The 16,129-nt window shown below is 35.6% G+C and overlaps 1 long non-coding RNA gene across 1 annotated transcript; it reads right to left on the reverse strand.

Moving 5' to 3' along the window:
- On the reverse strand, nt 1-1,557 carry LOC122606298. The gene is made up of 4 exons (XR_006324854.1): nt 1,457-1,557; nt 1,026-1,297; nt 844-925; nt 1-379 (listed from the first exon to the last, which is right to left on the reverse strand). It is a non-coding gene; the product is annotated as an uncharacterized LOC122606298 (long non-coding RNA).
- Between the last annotated feature and the right edge of the window lie 14,572 nt (nt 1,558-16,129).

The raw sequence follows: 16,129 nt of genomic DNA on the forward strand, positions 1-16,129 counted from the left end.
AGAAGTACGTATGTTACATATAGTTAACAACGGGATGCGTTATATGCGGATATGAGTTTTTCTCAAAAGTTAATGTTCGACTTTGATTACAACCAGTTTCATGTCATGATCTTTGTATGTAACTGATCATAAATATGTTGCAAGAGATTTGCTGCATGGTTTTAGCTAAACAGAGTGCCATGACCTTCACATGTAACCGATCATGGACTGCTTTACAAAGGGTTCGGAGCTAGGTATGCTAATGTTGAACTATTCGTGCGTCTTGTGGCAGCTGTATATTTGTATCGGTTTGGTTCGTGCCTTTTTGAAATGCTGGTCTTATAATCTGCATCGGATCCAAACAGCCTTCAAACCACCCTAAATAGCTTTCAAACAATCCCTAGAAACCAACAAAAACAGCAAAAAGAAAAAGTTTGAATGCAACAGGAGTATAAACGGTACCAAAATAATCTGCAACATGGCGATGACATACATGCACTATGGTTTAAGGGCAAACATGGCAGCAAGTTCTATTAATGGCAAAGAGATTTCAGATAAACCTCCCCGAAACCATGATTTCTTCCATTAATGGGTTTAGGGGACTTTGAGTTAAGATGATAATTGACATTAAGAATGACCTATAGATGATCAACTTAATATAGCCAGATTACCAAAAAAAATTTGTCTTGTTGTAGCTAAACTTAAATGTTTTTGTCACAACTATTGTCACATTCATATATCAATTAGTTGTAGTTCCTGTTGTAATGGAATTATTGAGAGGTTTTATTTACTCAAGGAAACAGCAAGCTTTCCTACAGAAGCTAATGTTTTAAAATTCATGCATTCAAGTGTGATGGATTTGACCTGTTTAGAAGGTTTTCGGTCACTGGAATTTCTGGATTGAGGAATAGAAATGTGTTGGTTGTCGATTGAAGCTAGGGTCTCCCTGCATTTGGTTTAAAAAAATTCGGTTAGTCAATATAAATGTTTTGATGCCAGAACTTGCCTTTTTTAGTTTATAAGTTAATTTAATTGTGTGACCTTACCTGAGTAGCTGATGACCCTCATTCCGGTAACCGCTATAATAACTGGACCCTTTGTTTTCTCGATGGCTTCCCTGCCAATTCTAGCTTTATCGGTACCCGATATCTATGAGAGTGAAAACAACCAGTGGGATGTCGTCTTTTTTACTTTCGTCTTCCATTCTTCCTTGCAGCCTTACGTAATGATCTGTTTGGTTAGTTAAGAAGGTGTTTCAAGACAATTTTACAAATTTCTGATCCTTGTTGCCATGTACTACTGCTTGTATTCCCGTACCCTGAAACATATACATATAGAATCCTCATTGTGAATAAAAAAGGCCAAACTAAAACATATATCTTATATATGTAATAATAATAAGTTAAAAGGAAACTCTTAAATGACTTTTTTTTTTTTAAAAACACTTTTTGTGCTTTATGGAATGGTTAATGCTTACATATTTATTTGTCAACAAAGACATAGCTAGTGATGTGTGTTTGCCACGACTCCTGACTTAAGTGATGCCAAACTTTCATCTTCCATCGTAAGAGAGTTTCTTTTGACACTACAATATCAGTAGTGTTAGATACGAAAAAAATATAGATAGTGACCAAAAGTGATAGACAAAACAATAGTTCACAAAGAAGCTTTCTTGCGTTAATTGCTTACTGAGAATTAACATTAATAGGAAAATAGCTAATATTAATGATACCAACATTTCAAATAGATTAATCAAAAAGAAATATGAGGTACTCGAACCGCTGACCAGAAAAATCAGAGGTAGACACCAAACCAACTTAACCGAATGCAACTTATGACTCGTGTATAGATTCCGTGTATCAGTCAACTCCTATAGGCAGCCCATTTGGCCACATTCAAGTCCTTCCAGTTCAGATAAATCAATATTTCTGTAACTATTTTATCTCGAATAACTTAAGATTATAACTTTGTTGCTTACATAGCTGAAAAGTTGGGTTCTGGGGTAAACTATGGCCCGGTCAAATCATTTTAAGCAGAAGCATATATATAAATATATATGAGACCTGAGCTGCTAATAAGATTAAAGGTCACTATGCCAAATGCCAAATTTATAGGGTGTGTACAATACTAATGCTATATTGTTCTCCCGTTGTATTTTCCCACCCAATGCCAAATCTTTGTTAATAAGAGAATCTCAAAGATATAATAAATTAAGAACACGCAGATAATAAGATACCTGTATATATAATCGATGAATGAAAGACATAAAGATGGAAGAGATACAAAAACATTACCTAATAATAATGCTTAAGATTAAAGGAGGAGGTGGACATAATTAGATCCTGAAGAGTGTAATTTAGATAAAGAGAAGCTCTCAATTAATAAAAAGGGAATAAAGAAGTAAAGACAGGTGACACATGCACGTGGCAGTAAAATATTAACCCTCAAAAACCAAAAAGAGATGTAAAAGACTATAATTTAAGAAGCTAGGCCCGACGAGTCGAACCATTCGTCACAGGATTCAAAGGCAAAATCTAAAACCAGTTTCACAAATCAGCTAAATTTATATAAATCATGGTTATGAACAATTACTGTTCATATAACAATTACTGTTCATAACCATCATCATTAATGAGATTACAATACAATGTATAAAAATGTTAATATGTTTCACGCTCATTTTTATAACTAGCAAAATTAATTAATTATAACCATATACTCACATAAATGTATAGCTACTGAGAATTTTTGGAGTGACTAGTCACATGTGTCGCACTAATTCACAAATTTTCTGACTCTACTATATATATTTAATTAAAATCCTTTGCCGATAGTTAGAAAGTAGAACTCAGCACACTTATTTATACATTTAAGAGAAAATGTCACAAATAGTCCTTATATTTGTCATATTCGCATTTTGCCCCTTGTGCTTTTTTTTCATTGCAGACGGTCCTTGGACTTTCTGTTTTCGTTGCTAGCAGTCCTTGACACTAACTTCTGTTAGTCAAAGGCCGTCAGTAAGGGTATAATCGTCCATTTCCACCGTTTCTTTCCTAATCTTTCCAAACCTCTATCATGTTCTTCAACTCTTACGCTTATACCAGTAAACACACAACTATTCAGCAAATTTTTTTTTTTTTATTAATTTTAGAACAGCTAATTTTTATTAATAATACAATGTTACGGCAAGGCGCCGAAGCATAACTCAAATAATTACAATTACAATAAAAAAGAAGGACTCATTGCCCATAATGGCCATGAAAGACTAATTTTCCTATCATCAAACTAGGTTCTTTATCATCAAACAACAAATCCTTCCTTGAAAATTTATCAATCATCAACAACTAAAATCTAGTCTTTATCAATCATCATACATTGGAAGAGCTGCGTAAACATGAATAACAATAACTAGTAGAAAGAATTGATAATACTATATCATTCACTTTTCGAAGAGGTATTGATGCACCATCTTGGTTAAACATTATTTCCAAAAAATATTAGATGGGAGGCTTATTTCCCATTTACATATGCATCGGGATCTCATCAACTACCCAAAACATAGAAGGAAACCAACAAAAATAAAAAAGAACTAAAACTCAAAATTACATTATGCATATAAAAGCCATAAACATTCGAAGTATTCTAACTCCATTCGAATTACTTTATATATATTATAGCCATAAAGATTTACTTCATTCAAATCACCTTTATGTTTCTTTTCTTGTGGTGATTTAAGAGTTTAACATTTTCTCTTCTGAAAACACACACACATACCATGAAAACCACCACCGAATTCATCCTTCTTCACAAACACTCCGTCGTCGCCATCGTATCCACCACACCGCCTCTACCTTTTCACTCTTCTGACCCTCTTTTCTTTAGCCACGCTGTGATAAAAGAAAACCCCCACTTTTTATTCACCGTCTACTATCTAATATCATAGATTTGATATTTTAATGTTTTGATTTAGATTTGATTTTGTTGTTATTATTGTTTTGGAAAAAATATACTCCATATATTATTGATTTGATTTAATTTTTTTTGTTAAAGATTGTGGGGATAAATTTGATGGGATCTTTTTTATTTCAATAATGTTGTTGCGAGTGTGTTTGGAAATGTATAATTAACAGACAAACTTGTATATTGTATATGAATATGAATATGAATGAGTGAGAGATATAAATACAAACAATACGTATGTAATATAAAAATTGATTAATACTACAAATAGTCCCTATGATCACATAATTGACGATTATACCCTCACGTGATTCGCACGTGAATGATTTAAACATCTAAAATTAACAGAAGTTAGTGTCAGGGACTGTTGGTAACGAAATTGGAAAGACCAAGGACCGTTTGCAACGAAAAAAAGCACAAGGGGCAAAATGCAAATATGACAAACCATAGGGACTATTTGTGACATTTTCTCTACATTTAATTATTTTGTTATTATTATGAGACCCAAAAGCACATTTCCTTTTCATCACTGTTATAATGATTGTTACTTGTTTGAGAGTATTTATATACTAAAAACCAACTTGGTTTTTACAAGTCTTCAAGCTAAACGTACAACTTACAACTCTTTATGCTAAATGTATAAGTTCCAAGCCTTTACAATTTCTTAAACTCAATGTGTAAAGATAAAGATATACACAAAGATATATACATGTAAATGAACTATTAAATCCTCAACCATCTGCCCGTAAGGGCCGCCGTTCACCACCATCTTCAACAACCATTTCGGTAACCACCGTTGGCAACACCGTCGGCGGCATCAACACACTGTCCATCTCAAAATATTTATATACAACATGTACATACACATAACCAACAAATCTTCAACAACCACCTCAAAGAACTTCCCACTGATCCACAGCCGGCAACCACCATCAGTCACCACTACCGGTAACAATCATTTTAAATCATCAAATTAAACTTCTCGCCTACTTCAAAATCAACAAACAAATATGTTGGAGTGTGATCATGTCTTAATAAATCGCATGTCCGGAAATAACTTAAGTCTACGGGGTCACATGAAATGACACGGTAACTCGATAATATTAATTGATATATTAAAGTAATATATTAATTAGTTTGATCACAAAATGATTAATTAAACATAATTAAAGGGTTAATTGTATTTAATTAATTAAAAGGAGGATTAAAATGTGAAAATTGAAAAATGGGCTTGGATCCTAAAGTTAAGGGGGGCCGGCCATAACAAGGCTTTGTAAGCCTTTGTCTAGCTTATTTTCCAAGCTAAGTTTATCCTAATTAAGTCCTATAAATAGAGGGCTTAATTCTAGGTTTTTCATTCATTATTTTCACATAAGTTTTTTCTCCTCTTCTCCCTTTTTCTTTGAAGTGGCCGATCTCTCTTTTATTAAGGGGATTTCGACTTTGAAGTTAAGGGTTTGTAACAAAGGGTTATTCGGTTAGTGATCGGGGTACTAGCATATATTATACGGGGTGTCTAGTGTGCGATCGTAGATAGGTTTTGCTTTAAACCCTAAGCAATAATAATATCATTATTATTATTATCTTATTGGAGCTTTGCATAAGGTACACAACTCAATTCTATTCTTTGTTAATTAATTTGATTACATATTTGTTTCGATTTCTTCCGTTGCGCTTACTCATGATTATGTATGATTATATGCTTATATTCTAACAAAATATACATACATGATGTATAGCTACATCTATATATAGAATGTATATGAAATACTGATGAACTTTTACTTATACATATAATGAAAGAAGCTTGAATTTGAGAAACTTTTAGGACGGGAAAGATTATTAAGAGAAAAGGCATTTGTAAGAGAAATTAAAGTGGTGGTGACATGAGAGTATGTGTAGTGGGTAGTACTCACTTTGTTGTTTGGTTTTGAGATGAGAAATAAATTGAAAGCCGCTTACAAATGGCGTGTTTCAATATACAAGGTGTGGACTACTTATGACATGTGTTACCATTTGACTTCACCTCACAATATAACAACCCTTTGTGATCATTAAAATAAGATAACGAGAATGCTATATTTTGAAGCTGAGAAGTGAAAACCATTTACTTTGATACACCCAAAGCAAATAAGAGATGATAAAATGTGTGATTAGTTTAGCATTTTGACATTCTGTATTTAACGATGCAAATATGCAATGATATAATAGGTTTAATAAATTATTTTACATCCCATTGTAACACACAAGTAATAAGGTTTTAGAAGTTACAATACAAACGTATGGATACGGTACGAGCGTTGTTCCCATCCGTTCTAAAGGAGTTGTCACCGGGCACATAGGAGGTGATAGGTAATAGAGTGTGATATCCAAATGCCTTAGCCATCCAGGCCCCGCCCTCGGATTTAAAAATTCGTCGAAAATATGTCGAATGACATCTCTAATGAAAGAACATAAAATTTTAAGAACAACCATATAATTATTATAATTTATTGATGTATGGTTTTTGAGATAAAAGATTTTGAATATATTAGAGGAATAAAATGATGTATGGGGGAGAGAGAAAAATAAAGGGTTGAGATTTGAGGAGAGGGAAAAAAATGAGTGGTTGAGATTTAGTATTATATGAATGTTGAATGTTGAAAAGTTGGAGTTGAAAAGTGAATTTGCTTTATAAAATACGAGAGTAAGTACCCGCGCGTTGTGGTGGTGAGATGGTAGGGGTGATAGCTAGGTTGAGATTTGAAAAAAGAGAGAATAATATAATTGTTTTAGATTAATATAGAATAAATATGAGGCATCTTGAGAAAGTATATATTGAAACAGGATAATATGATATAGATAGTGTAGATAATTGGTTAAAAAGAAAAAACAAATCACAGGGATATTTTTGTAATGAACTCAAACCCAGATGAGTAAGAACCCTACCCACAGATGTTGCCGATTTTCATTTCAAATATTTCATGGGCCTCTTCGAATATGAAAAGACTAATAATAATAATAATATTCCTGGCGATATAATTGAGCAGATAATCATAAGATTGGATGTGAAAGATATCATGAGATGCAAGAGTGTGTGTAAGTGGTGGCATTCCTTAATTTCCAGCCCTGGTTTTGTTAAATCGCAATTAGACCATAGTTACAAGGAAGATGCTAAAACTAATGGAAGCGGTCACAGGAGGATCGTCATGACTCGGACAACATACGTCGATAGTATAATTAGAAATTGTTTACACGAAGTTGATGACTACACCTTTGATTTCCATGTTTGCAGGTTCTTGTAATGGACTGGTATGCATCTCTCCAGACTCTCGCCGAGTTTTAGTGGCCAATCCCTCGACTCGAGAGGTGAGAAAACTGACAGATCCCCCAGGTACAACTTTCCTCTCATCATCAGTAAGCTGGGGTTTTGGTTACGATTCATCTACTGACGATTACAAGGTTATACGATCCTCGAGACCAGATAAAGATGCCTCGCAATGTTTTCAAGTCTTGACCTTGAAATCTAATGCTTGGAAATGTGTTGCCCACCAGAATTATGTATTTATTAGTAGGGTTGGAACTTTGTGCAATGGGGCACTTCACTGGTTAGCGGATGATACTCAAAATAACAAAATAACAAGTACCTAATTCTTTCTTTTTGCTTAAGCAAGAGACATTTAAGATAATCCCCCAACACAAAGTCGCAAGGTATAAGTTTACGCACAATACCAGGCTCGGGATTTAGTAATGAGGCTTTGTATTGAATATTTACTTAATTGTAAGATAGAAATCTAACTTCTCACCAGACTTGATTTCTTTATATACAAATACGTAGTTGATCCTTAACTAAATATGATACATTATTATCACTCGCAAACGGTATAAAATACTATACGATACATCAAAACATACAAATAAGTTACTTAAGCTCCCCGTTGCAATGCACGGGGTAATTATTCTAGTTTAATTCTAACTTTCAAAAACACAATAATAATCCCTGTGAAACACCTTATAACGTGGGACTTACAATTTTTTTCATATAACTATTTTTCAATTGAAAGAATACATTCTTCTTAGTTATCTTGTTTCGGCCTAGTTTATTTCAAAAGCTTATGGCTTAAAGCTTAGTAATGATCTAAATTAAAAGAAATTGAAAGAAAAAAATGTTTAATAGGTGATAATCTAATCTAAAATATGAAAGAAATTTTTTGAAAGCCAAAAGAGTTTAATTATTTATTTTTTTCCCTTTGTTTTTAAACATTTATGACAAAAAGACACATAATAAATGATTAAGTAAAAATCCCTTCAGAATATATATTATTTCTTTTATACATTTATAATGTCATTTTATGCGGTCATCATTAAATGCATATATACACGTTTGAACTTTTATTTCTTTAATTATACCTATATACTAAAAATCAACTTGGTTTTTACAACAAATGTTGCGTAACGTACAAGATACATACATATATGCATAAGGTACAATGAATACATATACTAACATCCTTTACTCCATGAACTTTCTCATCCCTTTCATATTTACTCAAAAACCAAAGTTTCTTTTGTGAATGGCAATTGTCAAACACCGAAAAAATTGCCTTCGGTAACAATCAACAGCAATAAACACCAGCCTCATTTCACCACTTGAAAACCGCCTTTAACAGGCTGCAGCCTTCGCAACCATTTGCTGTTGCACAGCTGCCGATGTGGCGGTGGCATCGGACCCGGCGAACGAACTCCTCTAACAGTTGGCGTCATCACGTTTTCAATTAAACCTAATTCAAATTAACAACACATGCATATTTAAGATCAATAATACATATACATACCTCCATATGAACAACTATATCTATATGTGACTTTCAATGGAAAAGAAAGCCTTTTATTTGAAAAAGTCAGTGAGAGAGGAAAAATCAGATTGAAGGAATAAAATATGGAAATTATGTGGGTGATAAATTAGTAGGTGGGCGGTGGGGTGAACTGTGAAGAATGAGTACATGACCAAGTTATGTGAGTTTACATATTGTTTCCACTACCCTAACATTGTAACACGGATCTGAAGTTTCAGTACATAATAATTAATTAATTTTTACTTTTGGTCCACTGGAAAAAATTGTAAATAAACGCATTTCATTATTATTTATTTATTAAAATGAAATTGCAATAAAAAAACGTAATAATATTGTGCTCATTCTAAATTTTAATCTTGATATACTCATATACATAATAATTGACATACTCATATAGGATATTATCATATTAAATACTAACGGACTCTTTTATAAGTCATTATTTTACAATAATAATAACAAAGTACAAGATTATCTTTGCAAAAACGTTAATATGTGGATTCAAATTTTCGAGTCTTCCAATTTGTTTTTTTCAAATGTTATGTTTCCCGGGGCAACGCCCGGATTACGAAACTAGTTTCTTTCTGTAATGAAATGTGATTTCAAAATATAAATATAAATTTTTAAACCTTCAACTCAACTTAAAATTTTTACATAAGGATAAGAAGTAAACGGGCAACAAGTTACGCCGCTAACCCTTTTTGAATGGAAAAACCAAGACGTTTAAAAACTACATTCATCTATCTTGGCATCATAACGTTAGTGTGCATGACCCGTTGGACCCTACTAAGTAACTCAACAGCCTCAGGTGCGAGAAACCCAAACGTGTCAAATGCAAATGGTATAAATACGTGTTGATTATCCAGACTCGCCTTCTCATGTTTGGCCACTTTGCATGAAGCAGCTTTTAAAGCAGCATGACCCACTGTGAACATACCACACCCTAAGCCCACGAGAGGGGAGACCCCCGTAAGATCCACACATGCATGTTTTCCTCTATCCCATCCAAAGACCAAAATGTCAGCTGGTCTTAAGGTTGATTTTCCTTCTTTTGGGTCGGTCAAAAAATTTATTGGTGCTTTTTTCTTAGCAGAAATCCCAACACGCTTGAAAATGTCAAAGAGAACATCCCTAACCAAAGTCTCTACAGTGAACTGCATGCTCCCCAAAAGAATCCAAACACGCCTTTCGACAAATAGGGCATATCTCATCATTAGGATATAGGGGGATCATGAGGCGGTATTTGAGGATTGTACGATACTCTACAAATGACATATGTTGTCCTAACCCTTCTATAGGGACAACAAGGAGAAAATCCTGAGTATGTGGTGCTTGTAGACACTTAAAAATGGCTCTTTGTCGAGTGGTTATGTCAAAGTGTACCTCCATATCCTGGACGATTTTACTAAAAAGGGCACTCGCAAATGCATGTTGAGCTTTAGGGGGGCGGTGTCCTTGTTAGTGAAACCGCCGAGGTCAAAGTTTGAAATCGTATCACGAAGACAAGCCAAAGCACAAGTATAATCTGACTCCATACCGCATAAACCACTGTCCCATAAAATATGGTCCTGTAGCACCCAAGATTGGCCCTTGATGCCACAAATGCATATGAAGAAACCTCAACTGCCGAATACAACCCTAAACCCCTAGACCTAATAGGTAAGGAAGCAAGTCTCCATTGGAGGTCTCCGAAAAAAGGACCCCCACAAACAACTATGTCCTCAATCGCCCTGCGCAATCCTTCGTCAAATAGACATGCAGCCTCCTCCATATGAATAGGTTGGCAGGTCCTTAGGCCAAAGTAAAGTTTGGCAATACCCATACATGATCGGAGTAGGAGCAGCTCACTCTGCGGGTCTCCAAGCTTAGGAAGAAGGCCCATCAAATCTACAGCATTAGCAGCTCACTTCTTTGCTAGCCCAGTAATAAAACTCCCATCTCTACTAACAGCTCCTCCAAGAAGCTTCACACCCAATAACGGCCTTCCAATGTCATCAGGGAAAAGGCCTTTACAAGACTTCCTACCATCACAAGAAGACCAAAATAACTTTGTTTTCTTAATATTGAGTTCCAAACCCAAAGATGGGCCCGTCACCCTAATGATATCCAATGCTTTGGCCACCTCATCTGAATCTCCAATTAGAGTCCCATCATCAAGATACCAGGCATGAAGAAGAAGTTTGCACCTGTCCCTGATCTGATGCACAAGAGGGTGAAGAACAAGGGCGAAAAGAAGTGGTCCAAGTGGGTCCCCTTGTTGAACTCCTGTGGTAGACCAGATATGCTCATCTCCAATATACAATCTAGCTGGTAACCGGTATAAGAATTCGACCCACAAGGAAATAGATGGACACCTCAACATGACCTCATGAAGTAAAGCCGATCTGTCCACCAAATTGAAGTCATTAGAAAAATCCACTGCAAGCATAGCCAGAGATCCATCAGTGTGACGTTCACCCAATATCTTGTTTACACTATGCAAAATGGCCTCTGCACCACCAAACACACCAACCCCAAACAGAAAGTCATTAAGATACTTGGTCACCTCTTTACTAACCCCCTTCATAGCAACCTTGGAAAAACGCCTCCTTATAGTACCGACTGCAGTAGGCCGGATCCCTTTATCAGGTTTTAAGAGTGGCGTCAATGGAGCAGACGCAACGAACTCTGCCAAACTAGAAGGACATCTCCCCCCCAGCCATAGATTAACCACAACAGTGATAGCCTGTAAAAGATCAGTGGAAATAGCCGAACCTTCCCCGCAAAACGCATCTAAAATGTGTTGTGCCCGTAAACCGTCTCTCCCACACGAAGTTCCCTTCGGAAAAGATTTAATGCAACTAAGGACACTATCAACCGTGGCAACCAGGGGAGGCACAGAATATACAATGCTCGGCATATATGGAGGTGGCATACTTGGATGTTTAGCCTTTAATGTCTCCAAAGTATCATCATTGAAAGTTGCAACCCCTGATGAACATAATACCTTAACCGCAGCAGTGAAGTGGCCATCTGCAACCTTTCTAAGACATTGTCTGATGTTGGTGTTGCTAGCAGTTTTTTCCTTATTCAGCTCAACGCCTTTTGAACCCATTTCCCTCAAACTAGAATCATGTAAAATATTTCCAACCAACGTGATAATACTATCTTCTTTCCCCCATGTGGCCAGGGAACTCATAATAGCATGATGTTGCAAGGCCTTTCTATTCCCGGACCTGCTTTCTTGCCTCCCTTTAGGTCTAACCACCTGCAAAGTGCAACGAGGAAGAAGTAACAACCTTACCCAAGCTTCAACAGTATCCGGTTCGGTAACCACCTTGTCAAGAGTTGTTTTCAACGCTTGTGAAAAAGCCAACCAGCAACTATGTGGGATGCTTTTGACAGTAATAATAGGCGCTTTAAAAACCCGATCAAGAAGAACTAAATCCAATACAGGAGCGCCATGAACTTCGGGCTCGACCCTTGGGATAGAAGGCTTCAAAATCCCAGTAATGTGTCCACTCATGTCATCACCAATAAAATGAACAAGACCGTCAGGGTGATGACAGGCCCTACTCAAGGCATGTAAGCTCATACAATTCCCACACAACCATTGACCCAAGACCTTCAAAGTTTCTTCAACTGCCATAAACAACTCAAGGTCTACAGACATAGCCTCTCGCAATACCCTTTTCTGTTCATCACTTGAGAAGTGCAACCTTTTGAGATGAGAAATTAACCGCGGAATCCCTTTTCAACCCACTTCACCATCCGGACAACAATGAAATAAACGAAATGGACATGGCCAAATGCCATTGGAAGATGAAGTGGAAGCCATAAAACTACCCAAAACTAACTATGTCTCAAGTTGAAACACCATTTTTAAGTAAAAAGTTGCTAAAAATTAAGGTGACATTTCAACAAACAGTTGGCGTGAACCAAAACTACTTCAAACAAATTAATGGGCTTCACATCTTGGACACTATGTAGTAAGGAGAAGATGATGTTGGTAAGATATATATAATAATAACTATATTATTATTAATTATTATTATTATTTATAATTAAGGGCCTTCAATCAAGTCGCATTTGGGTCGACAAATTAAAAAAATACCTAACCCGTAAACAGCTTGATCCTACATGCAGATTGAGGCTTGAGTTCTCAAAAAGCAAGATTGATTAGGCTTTTGAGTTTTTATTATAATGACAATAAGTTTAGTTTTCATGTTCTAATCGCCTCAAAGAATGAGCCGAGACAGTATTTGTTATTCAAAGTGGTTCTTGACATAATTTAATGAATATTTGACATAATTTAACGGCTGGTGTATCTGACCAATATTTTTGGTATCTAGACTATATTGCTCCACAATAGTGTGGACCTCCTGTTTTTTATGGTAAATCTGATAGAGTAAAAGTGACCCCCGTCATTAATAATCTGATCGGGTTACCAAAAATATGGTCAGGATACCAGGCGCCAAATTTAATACTGAACTACAAGATCGGTTTAAGAAATATATAACCATTGAGTCAAACGTTGTTAGGAAATTTTATCAATAACTATTATTTAATATGTTTTAATAATATAACATAAAATATTCAAGTGAATAGATATTTAAGAAGTTGAAAAAGTATTTAACCAATGTAAGTTTGTTTCACATTGGAAGAGGTATAAACATTTAGTGTGTTTATAAAGAGAAGTGTTAGAGGAATAATAATTCCTTATAAGGGGCTACATCCCAAGTGGGCAAGGAGGATGCGAAGCATACGACGCGCCCGAGGGACCGGGTCGTGGGCGATGAGGCGTTTTAGTGGCGCACTTTGCACTTTGGCTAGCATGACTCGGCTCGATAATGGCTCAGTGGGTTGACATGTTCCAGGCTTTGCACCTGGTAGCGGGTTGTGGTTAACTCCGACAGTACAACCTGCTTTGGCTGTTGTACCTTGGTTTAACCATATCCTCAGCCCATTTTTGCCTTTTTCTTTTATTTCTTTTCTATATTTTGATTCTTGTATTTGTTACTTGTTAATATCTTTGTAATCTTGTTGCAATTCGAATTTGATTGTCAATAAAATGTTTTTTCTTTTCTTTCTTTTCCTGTATTTTGATTCTTGTATTTGTTACTTACTATGTTAATATCTTTGTAATCTTGTTTTATTTTTGTGAATGGTGTTCCTACAAACTTTTCAATTAAAAATGAGTTAATCAATTGGCATGTCATAAATTGAAAAATAGGAATGTTTTCTTTAATAAATAGGAAGAACACATAATCATTTCATTCATCGAAAGGACGTGTGCAGTAGATGGGCTTGCGTATCAATCGATCCCCTCCTTTCGAATATCATCATGTGTCCACAATAGTGAATGTTTACTTTCCGATTGCTCATCATTTCATATCCAGACTTTCCGTTTTCAGACAGACAAATGAAGAGACAATTATAGTTAAACTTTAGCAAACATTGAACCTACAAGTAGCATCATATAGAGTCACCATGCCATATATATCTACAACTTAATTATCGTGACATTGTTGAAAACATGTCAATATTTTCATATTATTTTAGTTACATATCTGATTGAAAGTTGTAGAATTACATTTCATATCTCCACCAATCATATCAACTTCATTGGTTTTCATCTAAAATAATTAAATATATATATATATATATTTATATATATATATATATATAGCAAAGTTATTTTAGGACCAAGGTGTTAATTAGGACCACTAAGACCAAATCTTAGCCACTCATTTCTTTCCTCCCCTCAAATCTCAATTACTCATTTTCCCCTCCTTCTTCTTCTCTCCAGCCACCACTTTTGTCTCTGGTCACCACCATCATCTCCGGCGAACCCACCATCATCTACGGCGAACCACTGCCACCACCATCATATATGACCACCCAGCCACGGCGCCAGCGCCGGCAGCAAGGGCGGAGCCCGGACCGTAGCACACCGCCGCCATCTCTTGGATTGCCGCCAATCAAATCCATACGATTCTCATATGCGTCCCTTGACGGTTAAGTTTAGAACGGATAAGGGCCTCTGGCCCGTATCGTATCCACCCGAAAACGAAACTGATTCTCGCCGGAAAAGTCGTCGGAGATGTCGCCGTCGCCGTCGTCGCCGGAGACGTCGCCGGAATCTGGAAAACAGGATTTGAGATTTGAGGAGAGGGGAGAAATGAGTGGCTGAGATTTGGTCCTAGTGGTCCTAATTAACACCTTGGTCCTAAAATAACCCACCCCTATATATATATATATATACATTTATATGAGAAAAGTGAATATAAGGTTGTCCGATACTTAAGCTTAGGTATGGAACCCCTCACATAACAATATTTTAATATTTGTTGTATAATTAATAAAACACATGGCCCCCATGATTTTTATGGTTTAAAAAAATGATATGTGAGAGATTCCATACCTAAGTTTGGGTATGGGACAACCTTATACTCCCTTCCCCCTATATATATATATATATATATATATATGCAAAGAGAGAATATTACTTGTCAACATGAATAACTTTTAAGAGCATGTCAACTCGCATCGTCAATACTTCTATCATGGTCTCGTTTAAAAAAGAAATAATTGAAACATATTTGGCTAATAACATATGATCATATAGTAAATAAAAACATTCAAGTGTTGGTCTGCTGTAATTTTTGTTTGTTTGTTTTGGTAATTATAGTTTTTAGATATCATATCACTGACACATGTCGATGAGAAGTTACTAAAGTTTTCTTTTTAAAATAAGAAATGCGTACACCTGACATAAATTTTGGTTGTATTAAATTATTAAACTACTAAAATTCGTTAGAAAAATTGTCTTAAATGATAGAAAACCTTTTGATAAACAGTACCCCCACGGCCCACCTCAATGTTAAGAAAACAAAGAGTGGCACTGAAATATATCGTTATTGGACACGTAACACGTTGATCGTTTATATTAGTAGCAATTTAAGATTACTAATAGCGTATGGTGTGTTTGGGGATATGGAACCATCATAGGAAAGCAACGGCTTTTGGGAATTCAGGCCGGGTAGTGAAGCATAATCTGGTGCTTTCATAGGGCATTGGCAAAACTGCATTTGCTGATATACAGGTCCTTTGAACAGCAAAACTGCTTTTGCAGATATACAGGTCCTTTGAACACACGTCGGTCAGTAAGTAAACTTTACAAAAGGGTATTATTTTAAGTTTGTTTTCTCTTCATGAAAAAAAAGAGATGCACACGGACCTGTAATAAGCTGATGAGGGCATTATTTATGATAAAAGATCCAACCCAATCATAATATGAACACTGGCAAGGCAAGTTTGCAAAGACAACGCTTTATTATGTGGAGTTCAATAATAGTTGCAAGGGATCGATATGT

Source organism: Erigeron canadensis, chromosome 6 (genome assembly GCF_010389155.1).
Source record: "Erigeron canadensis isolate Cc75 chromosome 6, C_canadensis_v1, whole genome shotgun sequence".
NCBI lineage: Eukaryota > Viridiplantae > Streptophyta > Magnoliopsida > Asterales > Asteraceae > Erigeron > Erigeron canadensis.